Source organism: Aquila chrysaetos, chromosome 2 (genome assembly GCF_900496995.4).
Source record: "Aquila chrysaetos chrysaetos chromosome 2, bAquChr1.4, whole genome shotgun sequence".
NCBI lineage: Eukaryota > Metazoa > Chordata > Aves > Accipitriformes > Accipitridae > Aquila > Aquila chrysaetos.
In genome coordinates this window covers 59,560,927-59,582,914 of record NC_044005.1, presented here as the reverse complement: position 1 = coordinate 59,582,914, position 21,988 = coordinate 59,560,927, and positions in this window count along the sequence as shown.

Below are 21,988 nucleotides of genomic sequence, written 5' to 3'. Positions count from 1 at the left end.
ACAAATGCTAAATGAAGTTTTACTGACAGCATCTCAAGCACTGTATGCAACATGAGGATTTAGCAGACCTCAGCATTTTTGTGAAGAATGAAAACATTCACTACTGCAGACATTTTCTTAACCCTGTTTTTTGATGATTTTGACTTTTCCTTTAACATGAAGTACAATCTTAAGAAAGAATGAAGGCATTATTTTTTGTTTCTTACTCATTGATTTTCAATGAGTAATGGATCAGGTCTGTGGAAGAAAAACAAAGATGCTACAATAGGAAGGAATTTCTCAGGATTTTCTCCCTCAAACATGGTATGTTTTTTTTCCCTTCAAGCATCTGTAAGTCCTGATGCTTCTCTCAGATACATTGAGTTTTTTAGGTCACAAAGGGGTTGACCTCTCCTCTCTTCCTCCTAAATCAGTGTTGTTATTCATTAAGTACTTACAGTTGAGCATGTCTTTGGTACTTGGTTGATTTGAGTGCTTTGCACATTGCAGAACTGAGTCCAAAAATGAAGGAGGTGGCTGAGAATGGTATTTCCAGGCAAAGCTGTGTTTCTGCAGTGTTTGGGGATCAGATTCTTTCTCCAGTGATAAGATCTGTACAAAGAAGAATTCTGTATTCCTAAACATTATTACTCATACCTTATTATCCTCTGTGAGTGAATGAGGAACAATTTTTTTAGAAGGGAAATTACTCTGTATGATAGTGAAATAAAAAATATTGTTGTGGTTTAGCCCCAGTCAGCAACTAAGCACCATGCAGCCGCTCACTCACTTCCCCCCACCCATTGGGATGGGGGAGAGAATCGGGAAAAAAAAAAGTAAAACTCGTGGGTTGAGATAAGAACGGTTTAATACGACAGAAAATAAGAAACTAATAATGATAATAATAATAAAATGACAATACTAATAAAAGGATTGAAATATACAAAACAAGTGATGCACAACGTAATTGCTCACCACTCACTGAACAATGCCCAGTTAGTTCCCGAGCAGCGATCCGCCCCCTAGGCCAACTCCCCCCAGTTTATATACTGGGCATGACGTCACATGGTATGGAATACCCCGTTGGCCAGTTTGGGTCAGCTGCCCTGGCTGTGTCCCCTCCCAACTTCTTGTGCCCCTCCAGCCTTCTCGCTGGCTGGGCGTGAGAAGCTGAAAAATCCTTGACTTAGTCTAAACACTACTTAGCAACAACTGAAAACATCAGTGTGTTCTCAACATTCTTCTCATACTGGATCCAAAACATAACACTATATCAGCTACTAGAAAGAAAATTAACTCTATCCCAGCTGAAACCAGGACAAATATGCATGAATCTCCCTAGCTGGTACAATAGTCCAATAGGGATCTGTCTGCTTACATACAGATCTACACATCTTTCAAATAAATCACGGATTCAGCTGGAAAATAAAGACTATTAAGAGCACCACGTGGATTTGAAACTACCCCCGGGAGAACTAGGATCCACAATCTAATGAACGGATTACACCCATCTATCAAAGATTCATCCCATAAATGTACAAAGAGGTTATACTCCAAAAGAAAACAGAAACATCTGCAGCAATCTGTGACACACAAGTGCAGAGGCAGAGCTGACTGCTAGAGGATTCTCCTGAAGGTTTCTGAGGCTTCCTGGGGATTGTGTTACACACACATGAGTGAATGTAGAACATACTCAAGTACATATCATGTTATTTTCTCTCTGATCATTACAATGCCTTGAAATAAGTTATCCAAGTATAAACTGCTAAGGCATTTCAACTCTTTCATCAGTTTAATGAACTATTCCCAAACAGCATCTGTGAGTGGAAATTCCTTCTAAAACATGAGAGAAAGACCAGAGGACCACTTGCTGAGCAACATGCCTTTTAAAGCTAGTCTTTGCTGCTCACATTGGCACTGTTTCAAATGACCTAAGCTACCTCTAAGCAAGTTCAGTTAGATACTGGGTGTGATCTAGTCAATGGGCCGTGTGTGCAAAGGCTGACTTAATAGCCTCAAACACTATTTTGCTGGAATGGAGCTGTACTGCACTGCATCCCACTTCAGTGGCACATTAGCGAGCTGTGTGATATCATTTGTTTTTCATTGCACATTGACCTATGTACTATGTTCCATTAAAATATCACAGAGCTTCATTTTTCTTTTCCTGTGAGAAAGCCTTTGATTAAATTCATTGAACAATGAAAAGTCATCAGTTTTTATAGCGCTTGAGGACTTACTGAATTCTTAGAAAGTCATTTTTGTTTATTTCAGTGAACTGAAACAAATACTTAGCTTTAGGTACTCTTTTTAAAGCTATGCTAAGTAAGGATGAATTTCCTATCCTTTTTTAGATGTTAGTAAAGTGCATTGTCAGAGCTTAGCTTTGTGTTCTGAAACAGGTCAAACCTAACAAATACTGAACAGCTCTCTTCTGAATAGCAGTTTTTACTATACTTTCAGAAATTTGCTTCTTCATTATTTGTGGACTATATAGAAAAATAATTCTCATCAAAGATTTTTATCCAAAGCAATTCAAGATTTAAGTATCAGCTGCTTACAAGGAACAACTCCTACCAAAAAGTTTTAGTGGAAATTATTTGGCAAATATATTTACTTCATCGATGTAAGGCAGTTGCAGTTCAGCAAAAAGAAAAGTTGGTAATATGTTTGACATTTTTGATCTCAACCCCCTTTATGATTTTCCTTTCTGGTATTTGATGTTCAGCTAAAGCCTTGGTCTATTAACATGGATATACTAAAAACCATATGTATTTCAGGAACTTGCATTTCCAGCCACTGGAAGAAAGAAAGATGGAGGGCCAATGTATAGATTTAGGTACTGCACATTGAGTAGCAAATCACACTCTGCACTGTGTCACAACATATTTAATTTACACATCAAAAAGTTTGCCCTGAATCTGCTGATCTTTTTAGCTTCCTTACAGTCAATAAGAAGGGATAGGTATGGAGATGTGGAATTTTTTTTAGTATAAAATAAGTATCTGCAACAGGATAGGTGCTTCTTGGGGGGAATTAGCTTACACTGAAGTAACTACCTTCTAGACAGGTTAAGTCAGGCAAGAGGAATCATTACAGAAAAGGTAAAAGAGAACCCTTATCACACAAAAAGGGACTAATTCCACATTAAAAAAGAAGCATATAAACCACGAGAGATATTGCAAATAAAATAACATGATATAAGCAAACATGTTCGATCGAACTGTGAAGAATGTACAACCACTATTAATTAACATCACGTTAAGTGGCATACAATTTTTTGCTGAGAGAAGTTCATAATAAGACAGATAAAGTATATAGGTACCATATAATTTAGTGCAAATTCTCCTTCCTCAGTGAATGGGAAAATTCCTGAATATAGGCTGAGTATACTGGGAAAAAAATACATCTTTCTTTTTTAGACTATGACACTTAGTGCCAATAGAAATTACATGGCTAAACAAAAATAGAATATTCTTTAACTTTCCAGATGTTACAGTCTTCAGGCAACCAAATGTGGAATTCAGTTGTCCAAGCACACGTCTTCTAGAACCATTTTCGATCCCCTGCAGCATCCAAAACATCCAGACTGGACATGGGTAGATATGACTCAGTCACTAGGCAAGACAGAACCCCATCCAGAGTGACAGCTGGAGGCAAGGAGGGGATTATTAAGTGCTAGAAACCTACAGGTTAGCAATTGAATCCTGCCTATAAGAGTCTCTTTTTCTAGTGCTTTTCTAAAGACCAGAGAATCACCAGAAAAAATGGGCATGGAAAACATGTAGAAGCAGGTATGTCTTCGTTTGCATTGCGTGTCTTCAGCCTGCGATATTCATGGCTGCAGCGAAATGGGAAGGGCAGATGCTATAGCTGAATTTTTCAGAAGGGCTGGATAATTTTATAGGCAATAATAACATTTGTAGTTATCCATGTAAAGATGAGGGCAATCAAATGTTATGCTTCAGGGAATAAGACAATCATTACAGAGGAAAACAGGAATTTGTCCACTTCATTGTCTTTCTCCATGAATGATATTACTTACTTTGTGAAATGTACCATATTGCTTTGTCTTTTTCTGAAGCAACCGTATGGTTCAGTGATCTGTTTCCATACAGTAACAGCCACGTGTTTGTATCTCTTAATTTGAAAAGTATCTTTCAGGTTTAAGGTCATTAGTGATGTCTCTTTCATTTTGAGAAATTTTTGGAGCAAAACAAACAAAGCTTATATAAAAATAGTATCATGCTAGTATTAGTACAGAGAGTACTATGTATTTTTCTTGAAAAACTATACCGAAAGAACCCTTACTTATTCTTAACTTAAAAGAACACTTTTTTCTTACTGTAAACTCATTTATATTTTTATGGTGAAAAAAGGTTATAAACGATAAAAGTTTAATCAAATATGGGTCTGTTCAGAGCTAAAATTCTAATTCCACTAACAGAAGGTTGATAATAGCTTTGAAGTGCAACAACACTTTCTGCCCACACACAGTAATGACCTGTAGGGGATAAATGTGCCAAAAGGGAAATCCATGCACTGTTTGATTTACAACCTCGTTTTTAATGATGGGTCAAAGAAATAGCAACAGAATGCACTTGTAAATCCTTCTGGTTTTCAGCCTCAGCTTTCAAAAGGAGAATATGATCAGATAATTTAAAGTTGCTTGTGTCAAATGGAGAGTAGCTATATAGGCTCTGATTTTACAAAGGAACAGAGCCTTATTTAATGCACTACTCGCAGGTTCTGCAGTAAGAAAGTGAAAAAAGTGTTTGCTTCAGAACTGAAATTAAGAGTTGTTTGGATCAGGCTATTTACCTCTTCCTGTAACCAGTGCGGTAAAGTAAAAAACAGCTGATGATCACACTTTTCAGAGACTTCAGCCAATTTTTGTGTTATCTATGGTTTGGGTCACAGACCCATATATGCTTTTCTACTGTCACAACCAGGAATGAGTAACTGGAACCAAAGATTAAAGACTGGGAACTTCTTTGGCTGACTGCTGCTGAAACTAGTATCTCACTAGCTTCTTTGTGACTTTTTTTTTTTTCCTGGTTCTGATTAAGATTATGAGACTCCCTTTGCTTTTCAAGCCAAGTATGTTCTTAAGGGTAATACTTCATCTAGGAGTAAGGCACAAAAGATTTTTGGCCAGTTTGGTGCCTGTGGCCCCTTTTGACATCCAAGAAAGTAAAACCAAGTAAAACCAGCTTATGTACATTTTCATATCAGCTTGAGAGGAAATACCTATTCCACACTAGCTCCACATGCACCAACTCTAAACCATGTAGAGTGGGGGTCCACGGGGATCCCCACCTGTGGCAGGAAGCAGTGCAGATACATTGACTTAGGAGGCAGGACGATCTACTGTGCGAGATGCATAATATGGACAACAAGCATCGGTCTCTGTTCAGCACCTTTGATCCAGAGCAACATACCCAGTGAATAACATCTGCAGTCATTGTCCTGTGGATGTGCTGCTGCTGTTATCCCGAGTACTTCACTTGAAGCTACTATAGGTATGTCTGGATGGGCTGCAATCATATCTCTACTGGCCCTACAGAGGCAAAAGTAGGTGTGGATGCACTGCATCAAACAAAGACCCAGGTAGTATTCTCCCTCCAGAAGCTGATGGCAGCTGTCTGTCTGGAAAGAATAAAAAAATAGCAGATATATAAAAAAATTCAGGAGCAATATCATTGCTATACCCAAACTGCACTTCAGAATATTTGTAAAGGCATAAGGTAAAATTCAATTCTTTGCTTATGTACATTGTTTCAGTGGAGTTCCTCTGCATTTATGAAAGGTAAGAAAGCATTTGTTGTAAACGCAAATAAAGGCCTGTGACCACAGGAAACATGTTTCTTACTTTTTGTACCTCAGATATACCTTATACTGCAAAAGTAAGAAATGTGATTCCTATCTATACAGAGTGTTTGTTCTTGTGTGTGTGTACATCTAGAATACACAACTTCACTTATATACATGCATATTAACAGTCAATATATGCATTTAAATACATGATACACATGCACGCAAGTGTAGATGACCAGTTCTGATTAGCTTGTGCTTTTAAGTTATTATTGGGAAAATAACCCCATAAACAGTATTTTCAAAAGGAGTTTAAGGTGAGCAGCACTGGTTTTAGGTAGAACATTTAGCTAAATCTTTAGGTACTGAGGTCAATTTTAATTTATTGATAACTGACTTCATGTTTAGTTTATAAAAAATGCAGATTATGTTGCCATTTTTACTCATGATTGGTGAACCGTGTTCTGTATCCAGTTTTTAGCAAAGGAAATCAGGTCTTCATTAAATCAAAGCGCAAGCTGTAAACATAAAAAATAAAATAAAAAAAAATCCCTCAATGCACTATGAGCCCATTAAACTTTGACACATTTCAAACCCATACATATACATGCTAAATCTAGAAAAGCCTATTAAGTGGTGTAGTTTGTTGTGAAAACAACATATTTAACAAAATCTATTTAGGGAAAAAATTTTACATTATTTTTGCTTAAATTAAAAGAATGGGAAATTTTATTATCTCAGCTTTCTGTTTTTGAAAAGCAAACAGAACTTAACAACAGTTTCGAAGAGGAAATTAATCACAGTGCACAATGGTCCTGAATAATCCCAAAGGAAAAAAGCCCAAGCAAACCCACAAACCAAATCAAACCAACAAAAAAACCCACAACCACTTTAATTAAGATGTGAAAACAATTTTATCTGTTATAAAATAAGCACTTACAAATAGTTCTGCAAAAAAGTAAATATTAAAATAGTGTATGGCAAGCAGGAAAGCTATCTCAGTGCAGCTATATAAAAAGTTTCTAGGAGCAGATCATGTTTATCCATGTTGTTATAAAATAGAATGATAATTCTATAGGAAAAATGCATTTATAGTGTAACACATTTCTACCACATGTATAAAAATTTCATGCATTGTGATATGTAGCATAAATCAATCACAGACACTTTCCATTATCCCTAAACTCTATAAATGCTTGTATGTTTTGAGTTTCAGGCTGCAAAAGGTGTGTATTAATGATGATTTTTTTTTTTTTTTCAATCTCCAGCATTCACTAGACCTTTTGGACTGCCATTTAGCATGAAGGAGATCTATTGTGCAAATTGCAACCGTTCAGTTCATCTGTTATGGCCACATGGGACCTTAAAACAAATGAACAGAAACTGTCTTTGCCTGCAGGAGCTCACAAACTGCAGGTAAACCAAAGACTAAGTGGACAAGAGACAATAATTTAGAAGCATGCTACTGCTAAGTATAAGGGATAATAACAGTATATGATGTAGAATTTCAAAATATCTATTTCAATGTCAAATGGATGAATAACAGTACATCTTTTGGATGGTTAATTATATGGAAATCTGATTAAAAATAAAAGGTTTCCAAAGTCTATTAATAGAGAAAAGTCTTGGAAAAGCCTGAAAAGCCAAAATACGAGGAGCTATCAGTCTACAGTAAAGTCAGAAAGCACCAACCAGAGACATAGTTTTGTTAAACTTATAATTGAAATATGGTTCATTTAAATTTAACCAGACAAATGGAGAACACATCTGACAGTGGTGAAAACATGGAATACTACCTCCAATAGATCTACTTAAGCAGTTACGGAGAACATCAAGGAAAGAAATGCAGGTTTTGATCCAAAGTTATCATTGTTAATGACTGGTAGTGCTAACTGAAATGCTTCTATCTGCCTAGAGAAGCTAAATAAGCTTGAATCTTATACTGCTTATGCCCATTTTTGTAAGTAATAGCTCATCATAGTCTGCTTTGTCACCAGCTGTTCACAATTATGTAAGAAGTGATGAAAATAATAAGGAATACTTGAATTCATGCTCGCTATCTGAAGGGCCACCAGCTCAAAAGCTTTTTATTAGATCAATAAATACAGCAGCAGTTACAAAACCATTCTGTTGCTCACATCAGGTGTAAAGACGGGTGCTTGGGTCTAAACCCAGACTTTGCAAACTGATTATTATGCATCACATATTATCTTGCAGAAGATTATTTTAAGTCACTGGAGAATATGAAATAAAGCATCTAACTTCCAGACTTTTTGGTAGAAGTACCACAAGCACATTTGTACACCTATCTTTGAGAACAAATTCTAAGCTCTAACAATGAGTTTACAGTAGAAGGGAATATCTGCTGCTCTGAAAAGAGAAAATTCAAATCTCATGTATTTTCCATCTGGGAGATTTCTAATACACCTTTCAGTCCTGTATAAAAGCAGCTTCACCATCAACCCATACAGGAAGGCAATTTAATTTGTCTTAATAGGTACTTTCATTTTAAGCTTGCAGCATGCAGTTTCTTTGCTTCACATTAGCAAAATGCTGTTTGTTATTTGAAAGGAAAGCCAATCCTAGTACTATCTCAGTATTCACAAAAGCAATAGCTTTTTCTTTCTTTCAAACATTAACTGAGCTAGATCCAAGTAGATATATACAATTTTAACAGTGCTTTTTGTCTTCTTTCTCAACATTCTTTCTTCTACAGTAAGTGTACACGACATACTAAGTTTTAAAGCATGATAGTCTAACCCGATTTAATTGGAAAGTGTAATAAGGCACCCACCTATGAAAGTACAGAGCTTTGTATAGCTTATTTTAGCCTGCTTTCAGTCTGGCCTGATTTGAGTATTTATACATTATATTTTAAACCAGAAAGTGTACATGTATATTTAAATTCCTCTGAAGTCATTATATTGACAGGTGTTGAACATTATCATAGCAACATATGAAAAATAATGTTTCTATCTTTTGGGTTTCTTGCTTTTAAATTGCTATAGAGTGTCTCTGTTTTATGTAGTTAATCACTTTAAATAATTTATGAGGTAAACCCCATCTGTACTAGCTGGAGCAAGCACAAATTGTCAAGCTGACTACTGAGTATTTGTTAAGTAAATGAAAATCACGGTAAATCATTGATCCAGTACAGAGAGTTTAGAACTTCGTAATCCAGAATTTACTGATGCCCTTCAGCTAAGGGAACTTCTGCTTTCCCTTTTGTCATGGTTTAACCCCAGCCAGCAACTAAGCACCACGCAGCTGCTCACTCACTTCCCCCCAGCCAGTGGAATAGGGGAGAAAATTGGGAAAAGAAGTAAAACTCGTGGGTTGAGATAAGAACAGTTTAATAGAACAGAAAAGAAACTAATAATGATAATGATAACACTAATAAAAATGACAACCACAATAATAGAAGGATTGGAATATACAAATGATGCACAATGCAATTGCTCACCACCCGCCGATCGACGCCCAGTTAATCCCTGAGCGGCGATCCCCCGCCCCCACTCCCCCCAGTTTATACACTGGGCATGATGTCACATGGTATGGAATACCCCGTTGGTCACTTTGGGTCAGCTGCCCTGGCTGTGTCCCCTCCCAACTTCTTGTGCCCCTCCAGCCTTCTTGCTGGCTGGGCATGAGAAGCTGAAAAATCCTTGACTTTAGTCTAAACACTACTTAGCAACAACTGAAAACATCAGTGTGTTCTCAACATTCTTCTCATACTGAACTCAAAACACAGCACTGTACCAGCTACTAGGAAGACAGTTAACTCTACCCCAGCTGAAACCAGGACAGCTTTCATGTCTGAGCAAGCTGGAATAATCTTATCTGTGTGTGCCTCCTGAAAATAGACTTTGTCCTCACATTTAAATGTGATAAAAATTATTACAGGGAGATGAAGGAGATTTTGAATGATCCATGTCTAATGTAGCCACTTGGCTTCCTTATCTCCATACCTGAACGTCACCCCCCAGAAAAGTGGCAAAACCAAAACCTGAAGTATGTAGACGTTCAAATCAGTTGAATGTCCTATATTTGCGTACATACAGTTTAGGTTCAGTTTTCATAGGTGGAAGGTATCACATTTCTGAGTGGTGTTCTCTACCGAGAATCTTACCTCCAAGAGGTGCTGCCATGAGATGATAAATGGTTGGAGCACTGTTAAAGCTCATGTTATGCAATGAACAATTATTTCTTAGATTTACAGTGAAAAGAATTCAGGCATAGACCATCTGGCGAAGTTTTGGGACTGTTTGCCTTGCCCCACATTTTCCTTCACCAGCCTTTCTCCCCTGCTCCCTGCAGTCCCCCTGCACTCCTGGAACATGTGTACCTAGTGCCCATGCTGCAACAGAAAAAAAGCCAATGCCATGATGCAGGAGTGGAAGATGGGAGAAGTTGAGCCTTTCCCCTGTGCTTTCTGCCTGGGTTTTGTGCCTGGAATAGCCATTTGTGCCTTGGTTAGGGCAGTTGACTATACTCAGGCTTGCCAAGCAGAGCCTGAGCTTGTGGGAGATTAGACCCACCAGGATCCTGCTGCGTTCTGTGCTCTAGGAGGCATGACCCACCTCAGTTCAGTTCATGTATCTAAATCCGGGCTCTATCTGCTCCTCTTCACTAGAGTACTTGCTGTTGAATGGATGGCAAAAGACAAAAGCCATTGATTCAGTCTAAAAAGAACGAAAAGAAAAAAAAGGCTGATTTTGAAGTTCAGAAATTCTGGAGGAGTCTGTTCTTTCAATCCTAGCAGCAGACACCTTTGTAATTTGCTATCCCCCATGAGCAGAGCCACAAGAAGCAGAGGTCTAGCATTATAACAAAGAATTTGCAGACATTCAGGCAAATGCCTTTGGCAGCTGCCATCTAGCACACTGTAATAGTTATCTGGTGCACACCCCGTATGAGAAATGAGTAGAGATAGGCTGTGACCCTCTCCTGATACATGTTCTGATCTCCAAGACTGCTGAGCCAGAGCTTGTGAAAAAGTCTTTAAAAGATTCCGTTCCTGCATCTCCAAGATTTGGTGATTTTTTTTCTAGCCCATTTTACTGGTCATTAACCTATCATAAAAGGACCCTAGGAGGAGTAGGAATCTCTTTCTAAGGCTTTAATTTTTCTCTCCTATGTAACACTTACATGAAGGAATATTATCATTTAATCTGGCAACCCAGCATGCAAACCACCAGAAGCTACATTTTGACTAGTGAAAGATGAACCTCAAAAGCCTGCAAATTCTTTTCACTCAGACAGTGTCTAAATGGTAGTATTGTTATTTAAATATCTTCAGTCCATACATTTGTGATGGAAATTTCCCTACTTTACATTATGCATTCTTATAAGATTTCCAGGTAAAATGGAAAAACAGAAAAAGGTTTAGATGCATTTTTAAGCTTCAATTTCACATCAATGTGCTTAACCCTTATTTTAACTTCAATATTTTTTTAGCCTGGAAATAAAATCCTGCAAGTTAAAAATACAACAGAAACCCAGAAACATGAGTTAGTTAAAAACTGAATATTGTAGAACTTCATCAGTTAAAAAGATCTTTTAAAAGCTACTTTTCTGCTATTCGCAGTAGTTGTCTATGTAGTTGAATGATGAAGGATGTGGTTTGAAATAAAATATGGTTGTGCATCAATTTCTTTTAAGTTTCCAAATGAGGGTATGGCTATGCTACTGAACGTGACTATAGCATAAGTTGCTGACTATCAGCTGAGATTTAATGGACATCCATATGTGTACATCTAGCTATGCCAGCTGTGAGGTAAAACCTGGTAGAACAAAACTCTTTCATTGCTAAATAGATCTTGTATTTGGGTTTATGAAAACAGACTAACCTCTAGCTGGGTGATGTAAAGATGTACACGACACATGGGATGGATTAGAGTCCAGTGACAATTTCAGTAGTTATCATTACTTGGTGTAAGAGTCGGTCAGAAAATCAGCATTGTCTCAACATTGTCATCAGGAACATGAACAGTACATTACCTGACAACGGCCTGTTTGGAGCGCAGCGGCCAATCCCAAGGACAGAATGTGCGGTACAAGGCTCCTGGAAGGTACCTGGCTAGAGCCATTAGAGATAACCGCATAGCTACTGTCAAAAAGGATGGATTGCAACCGTTGCCATAACATCGATGAAGAAATCATGAACTCTAGACGAACTTTGCTTCATTATAATACCAAAACACACGTCCTGGTTGAAGGCTACCCGCCTCCAAGACTTACCACGCCTCAGACACTGACCTGCGTGATAGCCTCGCTCGAGAAGGGCGGAGATATGATAATTGTATTCTGAGAAGGGTGGAGACTCCTGAGGCAGAGGTGGAGCAAGGTGTGTTACTAAACATAAAAAATGACTTCTGAACAATGGGAATTTGAAGCTTCCCCACCAAGGACCACGACGATCGACGACGCAGGATTAGCTGGACCTGGGACCATTAGGACATCTTGAGATCAGCGGTGGTAGCTATAACCTCTCTTTCTCCTCTCTCTAAACTTAACTCTACTTTTCTCCTTTCTTTCACCCATCTCTAACTATCGCATGCCTCTTCACAGGCAATACAATAAAGTTTTACTGTGTGATTACTGCTATCCCCTTTGGTGTTGGTCACCTTAATTTTGCACTTTCGAGATCGTAGCAAACGAACCATCACGAGTCCACCGAGTGGACCGTGACACTTGGTGGGGTTAAATTGTAGAACAGGCGCCTTAAGTCCCTTAATCCTGAGGGTTGCACTTTTCTTCTGTCCTTTAATAGTTCCAAAGACTTCATCTGAAGGTGAATGGAGGACAAGGCTTCCCTAGATAGTGAACAAATGCTTATATTCAGCAGTTCACAGGGTACAAATATCTGAGTGTCCACTTTGCTTTCCAAGGGATTATATTAATGTATGTCATTTAGTTGCTTCTCTTCCTTCCCTTGTCTATCTATTTCCACTTTATGGCAAAAAAAAAAAAAAAGAAATCATCATCTTATATCTGTGATATGATTTGGCACACATCTTGTATCAGTTTGGATGAGAGCTTTAAAGGAATACAACTTTCCTTCTTCTTGAAAAAAAGCCAACGAAATTGTAGGGTGGAACAGAGCCATCTCAGAATCTCAAGCCTCAGATTGGGGGTTAAAATAATCTGAATGTTGGTTAATTATCCAAGTTGCTAGTGGACAACCGTGCATAATTTCTGCTCTTGTCATCTAAGACATCAGGCTCTGAATAAACACAAAAATTGCGTGACGCCTCTCAGAGCTGAGTAAAATTAGCTTAAAGCTTCATATGGGAGAGCACGAGATGGCTTCAAGTGTTCTTTGGATTAAATATTTATCAACCAACAGTCTTCAAGAGCCTAAACAGTAATGATCTTCATAACGGTGTTCTGCATCAGACCCCTGCGTGTCTGTGTTGACTTTCCTACGCACACTTCCATACACACTGCTGTCTGTCTCAACATGTCCATATCTGCGAATCACAAGTCCTGACACCCAGGTGTCCCTCTGCACTTTAAAGGGAACTTGGATGTCCAGATGTGTTTGTGCATTTCCATCTAAAATCTGTGTGTCTTAAAATTCATGCTTAAGTATGTGATGCATTGTCTTACTAAGTCCCTGGGTCTCAAAGAAAAGAACCGCTACCTAAGGTGTCACTAGATTCTGGGAGAGACATACTTTCTACATTTTGGAATAGTCTCTAGCTAGCAGATATTTTACTTGAAGCATTTTATAGATTTTTCTTTAGCATGAGGGCATCATGGCTGCATATTGATCAAGAGTTAAGAAACAATGCAAACAAGAACTGATTGTAAGGAGCCCTGGTGTGGGCTATAGGCTATGATCAACAAGTGTCTTTTGTCTTTTTCTCAAGAAGAAATGCCTGTTTCTTTGGAGTGATGTTATAATTAGTTTCCTGAGTAAGATTCCAGAAAGAACTTTAAATTGAACTATAAAATTTCCAAGTGTCTTCAGAAAGTTTCTCCAGCAATGGAGTTTGAATACTGCTAATTGTTGCACCCAAAATTTAGGCAGAACCTTTTTACTGGCCACCATTTCTATGATATCCTGAAGTGAAGACTCAGATCTGAATGTTTTCTCTCATAGAGTTTTTCTTATAACACTGAAGCTGGCTTTTACATAGGGCTGTATCTACAGTTAATGACAGAGCTCACAAATAAAAGCAATAATTTTTGCATATTGGCCAGCTGCCCAGTGGACAGATTTTCATTTCATTTCATCCCCAAGCTGTCACAAAATGGAGCTTTGTGACTGACCATTTTCTGATGCAGGCTCCTATTTCTGGTTCTCACTGAAGTGCCTACTCTCTGTTCACAGGCATAGGGCAGTGTTGTGCCATGCATCTCAACCTGAAACTAATGAAAAGAAAGAAATCAGAAACCAGCCTCAGTCACTCCTATTGATCCTTGAGTCTCAGTGACAGCAGCTCCAGCACAGAGGGCACAACATTACTGATATTTTCTCTGATGTTCTTGTAGCAATGACAGAATATTGGGGAAGAAACAACCAGGCTGTAGCAAGTATCCAAGCCTCAATGCAATCTGGATGCAAACCAGAACCCAGATCTCAAAATACTAATGGTGGTGATGGATGATTTCTTGATGGTGCGGAGTGGAGGGCAGACATCACTTCTCATCTTTGTTGACCTCTTTGCAACATTTGATGCAGACAGGGATCATGAGAGATTACTGAAGGAAATGGCAAGGCTGCATAATGAATATATCAAAATGGTCTAACATCGCTCTGGGTGTATATAGCTCTAATAAAGTGACAGGAAATGTCATGTTTGTCCCCTGACTTCACAACTATCATTTCTCTCTTTGAACCTATTCAACAACTACAGACAGATCCTAGAAATGTTTGACTCATCATGAACTTAGTGCAGCAGCTACACAACTCCCATCATGCTTATCATCACCAGAGAGAGCAAGATGGGGTCAAATGTTGTCCAAGAACAGCTAATGGATGAAGTCTAGTTGTGCCTGAATGAAGAACAGTGAACCCACACAAAGCAGAGATTGTGCTGAGGGGAATCAAAACAAACCAACCATTAAAATAACTTTGGGGAGTTTACAGCCTCATATCTGAAAATATCTTTTAGTGATGCAGTTCAGTATAGCAAAGTAATATCAAAGTGATTTCAAAAAGACTGAATAGCCAGTCTGTGTCTCAGTTTTTCCACAAGATCCTGGTTCACAGTGAAGTAGTGAAGAGTAACTCATAAACTGTTTCCTATCTTTCGAGTTCTTAGTTTTTGGTATTGAAAATCTTCATTTACTGTGACTTGGGTATATTACAGTGGAGGAAGAAGGAGAAGGGAGAGGAGAGAAACAGAACTGGATTTTTTAAGTTTTTGACAAAGGTGAATGAACAAAGCTTACAAATTTACTAACATCTCTATGAGCCATTACCTGGCTTAGAGTATTCAGAGCTTCTGCCATTAACTAATTAATTATGAGATTGCAGTATCAGGTTCCTAGTTTACACAAAGGCCAGAGATGGATACATTTACCTTTGTATATAAATACATTTAGCCTATGAGTTTAACAGATGATTACCAGTACTAATGGAATAACCATTCCAGCTTCAGCTTCTGCCTGTTCTCACAAACATTGTTTCCACCCCAGATTCTGCAGCTTTCCTTCTGTGGTCTCTCCTTATGCACTCTGTTCACTGTTAAGGATCTCTTCACTTCCAGTGTTTTCTTGTTCTGCTCTGCATCTTCTGACTCATTAGAGTCCCTCCATTTTCACAATGCAGTGTTAGTTTCAATTCCCAATCTCTTTGACTGAGACTTTCATATCATTCTCCCAAATACAAATCTTCTTACTGAAAACTTTCTTGTCTAACCAGTCTGGCTTTCTCTCAACTTTCTCCCCAGCAACTATTTGGTGATTTCAGTTACCCAATTTTCCTTAGCCAACCTATTACAACCTCTTGGTGCATACATGAGGCTCTGGCTGCCTCTTAGGCATCCTACTCTCAGTTAATCCTTTTGCTACCTTGGTTCAACTTTTACATCCTCTTCTTTGAAGTGGGGATGCTGATTGCCATGTTGCTTTTGCTCAGTCTGGTGCTGAGAACAAAGGAAAAAAAGTATGTCTCTGCATGGCTAACTCACTACTGTTTTGAGCCCTTGCTACTACCGTACTTGTATCCATGTGAAAATCATCTCACTGTGTTGGGATTGAAGTTCAGTGCCTGCAGGGAGTGAGTGAGAAGGTGGGCCAGAGCTCTGGTTCTGTAGCTCAGCACATAAGCCAGTGCCTGGGAACACGCAGTTCAACCTTCAACAGTTTGAAATCACTTGGCAGCTGAGACAGGACATACGTGTGAACACTTGTGCTTTAGGACAAGGCAAAATCAAACATGGTGGAAATTTTCAAAGTCACAGATTTTGTTCAAGGGCTGTTTAAAAAACTAATTTTATTTCTTCTTTGAAATGACCTTCCCTCTTCTTTCTGTTCTCTTCTTTCCCACTTTGCTCATCAGAAGCAACAGAGATGCACATGTACCTTTTCCAAACAACAGGTGATAAGCCTTTGATCCAACACACAAATGCCCCAAACTATGGCCATGAAATTGTTATAAGAATTATTTTAAGCATAGTAAACCCCCCGCCCCCCTTTTTTTTTTAATCAAAAAAAGGCTTTGTGTGTCTACATGAAAACCAAAAGATCAACCTGAGATTGTCAGGGAAAGGTAAGGCATACAAAAGTAGATTAAAAATGATTAGCTGTTTGACAACCTTATATATAAGTGGTGGTATCAAAATATTAATAAAATGGCTGAACAGGGATGAAAGAAGTACAAGAAAAATTGTATTGTAAAGAGGCATCAAATATTAGTATCTTTCATGATAGCTTTCATCAGCAGTGAAACAAGTAAAATGACAGAACATGTATGCCTTTAATTACCTATTCCTGGATCTTATTTTTGCTCAAAATATATTACTCCATAAGTAAAGGTAAACCACAGATTTTTATCACAAGTACACAAATTAGTCTAAAACTTTGTGTCACAAGGTGAAATAGTGTTTGAAAATAATCCATAGCTTATTTTTCCTCTTGTGAACAGAAAGTTTGGCAAGATCAGGCAAATTAAATCATGTTGCAGAGAAACAAATGTTTTAGTTATGTTGCATTTCTATAAAATATCTTTGTCCAGTAATGCAATCAATCAGAAGCAATGAAAGGTCTCTATCCAAATTAACACCAGTAACTATATTACTTAGTAAGCACGAATGCAACTTTTCATCTTTCTGAATCATATCACATGGATTTCCATTTATTTTGATGGATTTTTTTTTAGATTACATTCTGTCTTCACTGTAAATGCTGTGTGCCACTTGACTTTAATTCCAAATCACCAATATAGTTAGCAGAACAAAATGACCCAAATTAAATAGGAATGCATAACAGATGTGACAAGACATCTTCGTTAAAATGTTACATGATAGCAAATAAATAATACACAAACAAGTGGTAGCACCAGAATAAGAAGGTATAGTATACATATCAATGCATGTGGCAGTCTCATATTAAACTCTCATGCTAAACTATCTAAGAAAGAAGCCTGTGGGAAAGTGAAGCTTGGTAAAGGCTTTTGTAATTGCCTGTTTAAAGAACAGTCTAAAGGTTAATTTAAAGAAAAAAGTAGCATTTGCACTGACATGGCAACTGAAGATAACATGTTATAATGTTCTACCTACATTTAAGATAACTCGTAAAACTAGAGAAGAAAGCCAAAACTCTATACAGAGAAGAGCAGTGCTCTGTAGTCTTCTGTCCAGGGAAGAATTGGCCTTTCTTTGACATTAAAATGAGAAAAAAATTAATGTGAAAAAGAAACTATTGGTGGTCATGATAGACAATGATGGACCATAGTATGCATATGAATACACATAGAAAAACTATGCTTCATAATGTGTAAGAGCAATCATCTTATCTTTTTCTTCTCTCTAAGGAGAAAACAATGCAGGGGGCGGGGGGGGGGGGGGGGGGAAGCCCCAAACAACAACAGAGGCTAGTGTGAAGAAAAGAATTAATTTTTAATATGAGAAAATTGAGAAAGTAAAGAATGAATAGAAGATCTTTGTTCGTCTTTTGTATTTATTTTTATATTGCACATATCGGACCATTAAAACAAAAATTATTGGTGGGAATAAAGTGAAGCCATTACAGCCCAAGATATATTATGCCACAGAAGTGTAGCTCCCTCAGGCCATACTCCTTGTGAGTGACCCCCCTCCCCACCTCAAAAATACTCATGTTATCAATTCATATCCCACTGAAATGGCTGCAGTCTATCAGGGAAAAAGTTCTGTTCTCAGGCGAGTGCTACGGCTACAGCGTGCATTGCACTGTGAGCAGGTCTCACTGTGAGAGCAGCAGACGTGATTTGCCCTGGATGTGCTGCTAGCAAAAAGTGGAACCCTCTTTCTACAGAAATAAGGACAGGAGAGGTTGCATATCATGTCAGTACTGCAATTTCTAGCACAATCAATGAGCCCTGCTGTTACTTGATATCTCTTATAGTCATGCAGCCAGACGGTCGTCCTGAGAAACTGCCGACTGTGGCAACTGAGTCAAATGTAAACAGCGGCTCCTTTATATTCAAGTGATGAATTTATTCCTTTTCTTCAAGCCTCTTTCAATAAATTTTTCCAGATGAAAATTCCTTCATTATTTTCAGAGACAAATGAGTCAGGGAAATGACGTGACAGAATGAACTCCTTAGGGGTAGCTTTGGTTCATAAACCAAAAAAGTATCTGTAATACTTCAGCCAGAACATTTCAGGTACCTGACCACCTCCCCACTGGGGTGGGGGCTGCCAGCCCCCCCAGAGCTATCTCTGCCCCAGGCTGGGCCAGCCCCATCCCTCAGCCTCTCCTCGCAGGGCGACTGCTCCAGCCGCGACCAGCTTGGGGCTCCTTGCTGAACCACTCCGTATTCTGACCATATAAATTTCAAACAATTGCTGCACCACAAGAACATTTCAACAACACAACTCTCCTGTGAAATGGAGGCAGAATCCTGTTTCTTCTCTTCTGTGCTTGAATAAAAGCGGAATAATTTTAATCTTAACTATATTCATTATTCTGATGAATTTTAAAGTAACCTTAAAGTATTTGTGAATGCTAATGAACTTAATATTTATTTTGATATTTAAGATGATAGCTTTGCAACCTAAATGTGCTCTGATCCAGAAGTTGCTCTTTCCCGCTATTACACATAATTGCATATTACTTTGCATTCACGGCAGATTTGAATAAGAATATTTCAGCAAACTAAGATGAAGATTAAGGCATGTAAATAGTATTCTCCCCAAGATAAAACACCACACGAATCAGTACAGTTACATAGAGATAAATACTGACCAGCCAGTGAACTATGACATAAAGTCACTTAAGTTTGCAAAAGGCTGTGAGATCTTGCAAAAGTGTTATTTCTGCTCAGTTTTATTTATGTGATTTTATTAATAAATCTACCATCGTTGGAAGTGACAACAAACACCATAAAAGCAGCAAACAGCTTCCCTGCCCTTTTCATGGCTGGGAATTCAGTCCGGCCACGTCTATGCTGGAAATTTTACTTAGCTGTGTACCACCTCTCAGGCTGTACAGTCTGAAAACAGACAAGAGAAAACTCTCCTGCTAGGACCAAGATCTTGCGAACTTTAACAGGAAGAAAGCAGAAAAGGGAGGCGCAGAGGTGGACGCGGTACAGTGAGTGAGCTAAGAGTCTCTGGAGTCCTGCTTGCTGGTTAGAATCATTAAGTTTGGAAAAGACCTAAGATCTAAGATCATCAAGTCCAGCTGTCAACCCAACACTACCATGCCCACTAAACCATGTCCTGAAGTGCCTTGTCTACGTGTTTTTTGAACACCTCCAGGGATGCCGACTCAGCCACTTCCCTGGGCAGCCTGTTCCAATGCCTGACAACCCTTTCAGTAAAGAATTTTTTTCTAATATCCAAACTAAACATCCCCTGGCGCAACCTGAGGCCATTTCCTCTCATCCTATCACTAGTTACTTGATAGAAGAGACCAGTACCCACCTCACTACAACCTCCTTTCAGGTAGTCGTTAGAGGATGCAGAGGGCTGGTGATGACAGCTGATGTTCTCCCAAGAAGCAGGCTGCAGGAGGCCAAGCCAGCCTTCCCTAACCAAGATCTGTAGAGCTGAAGGGAATCTGGGTCTCCTGCCTGGGTGCTCCCCGCTTTGGCAGTTCGGAGGAGAAAAGCACTTCCCATTCCGTTCAAAGTTAAAATCAAATTGAAGGTCTTGCAGGGTCAAGGCCAGTATTGGCCAAGTGTGGCTGCTTCTGTCGCTGTGTGGCATCCCATCAGCTGCACTGAAATAATGGAAGGAAAAATTGCAGGCTTTCTGCAAACATTATCCTGGAACCATCACACATATCTGTGTGTGGCTGAGCTACACCTGTAGTAAGATGATGACGTATTGCTGATTTCGTAAAATTTTGAGTGTCTTGGGAGGACTTCATAAAAATAATAAATAAATCAAGCATGGATGTAAAAGTAGGTCACTGTTATTCATTATCATACCATATTTTCTATACAAACCCTAAAAAACCTCTTTCTCTAAACCACAAATTTTATGTTTACAAGATATCAAACAATAGAGAAAATCAATATGTAAAAGTCAAATACCTTCCCTATTTTTTTGAATTATAACATTAGTTATATATAAACACACTCATATGTGGTAGGCTCTAATAAACATTCTCTGTTGTTTTTTTTTAACTCGTATTGCATTCTTTTCCATTTTTTGATTAATGTGCAATATAAAAATTTCTAATAAACAACTTATTACAGTATAAATCTACTCCAGCTGTATTTATGCAGCTTGACAATGACAGTTTTGATTGTCTTCTCCTTTTAGAATTGGAACAGAGTGTTTGCAACAACAGCTCTGCTACCTAATCTATTCTAACTTTTTTTTTTTTTTTACCTGTGCACACCAGAGACCTATACCAGAAAATATTATGACATTTTCAATAATGCTTTCAAGGGAAACAAATTCCTATGGGACAGATATTAAATGTGTTGTGAATATTGGGAAGAAAAGCATTCAGTATGTGTGTTACTCAAAGTGAAGTTCTTGTTCGGCAATGTATATTACTACTGTACTTGGGTTAAATGATACAGATGGACTTATATCATTTATCAGTGGAGCATTGTAAAATTACTTGCTCTTAAGAGTCTGGAAATTGTCTAAGCAGGGGAAAAAAAAGCAAGTCTGATAAAATCATAAATGTTTTCTCCATCATTGCTGAAACTCTAATTTTCTTGCTTAATGCTTGAGTTGATAAAACAAACAAAAGAAGGAATCTAGGAGAGATTTCTTTAATATGCAAAATGAATTTCAATGTTCTGTCCCGCTGGTATTTTTATGGAAAACCTGACTAGATGCTACACATGGAACAGAAAAATCTGCATTTAGATGGAAATATTATGAAATGCATATGGTACAAAGTAAGTCTTTTAATGGAGATAGCAAAGTGTTGCATTATATGGTTGAGTGGAAAGACAGCATGCATATAGGCTTTTAAGTCCAGCTGCCCTGATTTGCCCCAGAGAGCTCACTTTATTTGAATTTGAACCTAATATAGGGGGAAAAAAAGTCCCACAAAAATTCAGCAGAGAAATGATGAGTTCTTTTACCAAGTGAAATAATAAGACCTCTGTAAGTCACCACTGTAAACAATGATGTTATGGACTTGCATGGTAATTTTTTCAAAGGCTCTTTAAGTGTTTTACAATCAAGAATTAATTAAGCCTTTCAGTACTGTCTCTGTTATATAGATAAAGTGGTGTAACCATGATTAAATTTATACCCATAGGTTTTAACAACTATTTTAAAGTCACTGCAGTAGCTGATTCAGTTTGAACATGCCCCTAGAGACATGCTTTGCTGCAATTTCTTTTTTGTTTGGTTTTGTTAATATAAATACAGCAAAGAATGTAAACTCATTGGGCAAACTGGTGATTTATCACTATGAGTCATTAAAAGCAAATTAAATAATAAAATACCCACAGTACATAGTATAAGAATTTAATTTTTTTCCTTGTGGACAATAGATAAAATATTTCTCTTACATAAAAATTGGGAATTGTATCATGAGTATTCACATTTTTTTTATTGAATAA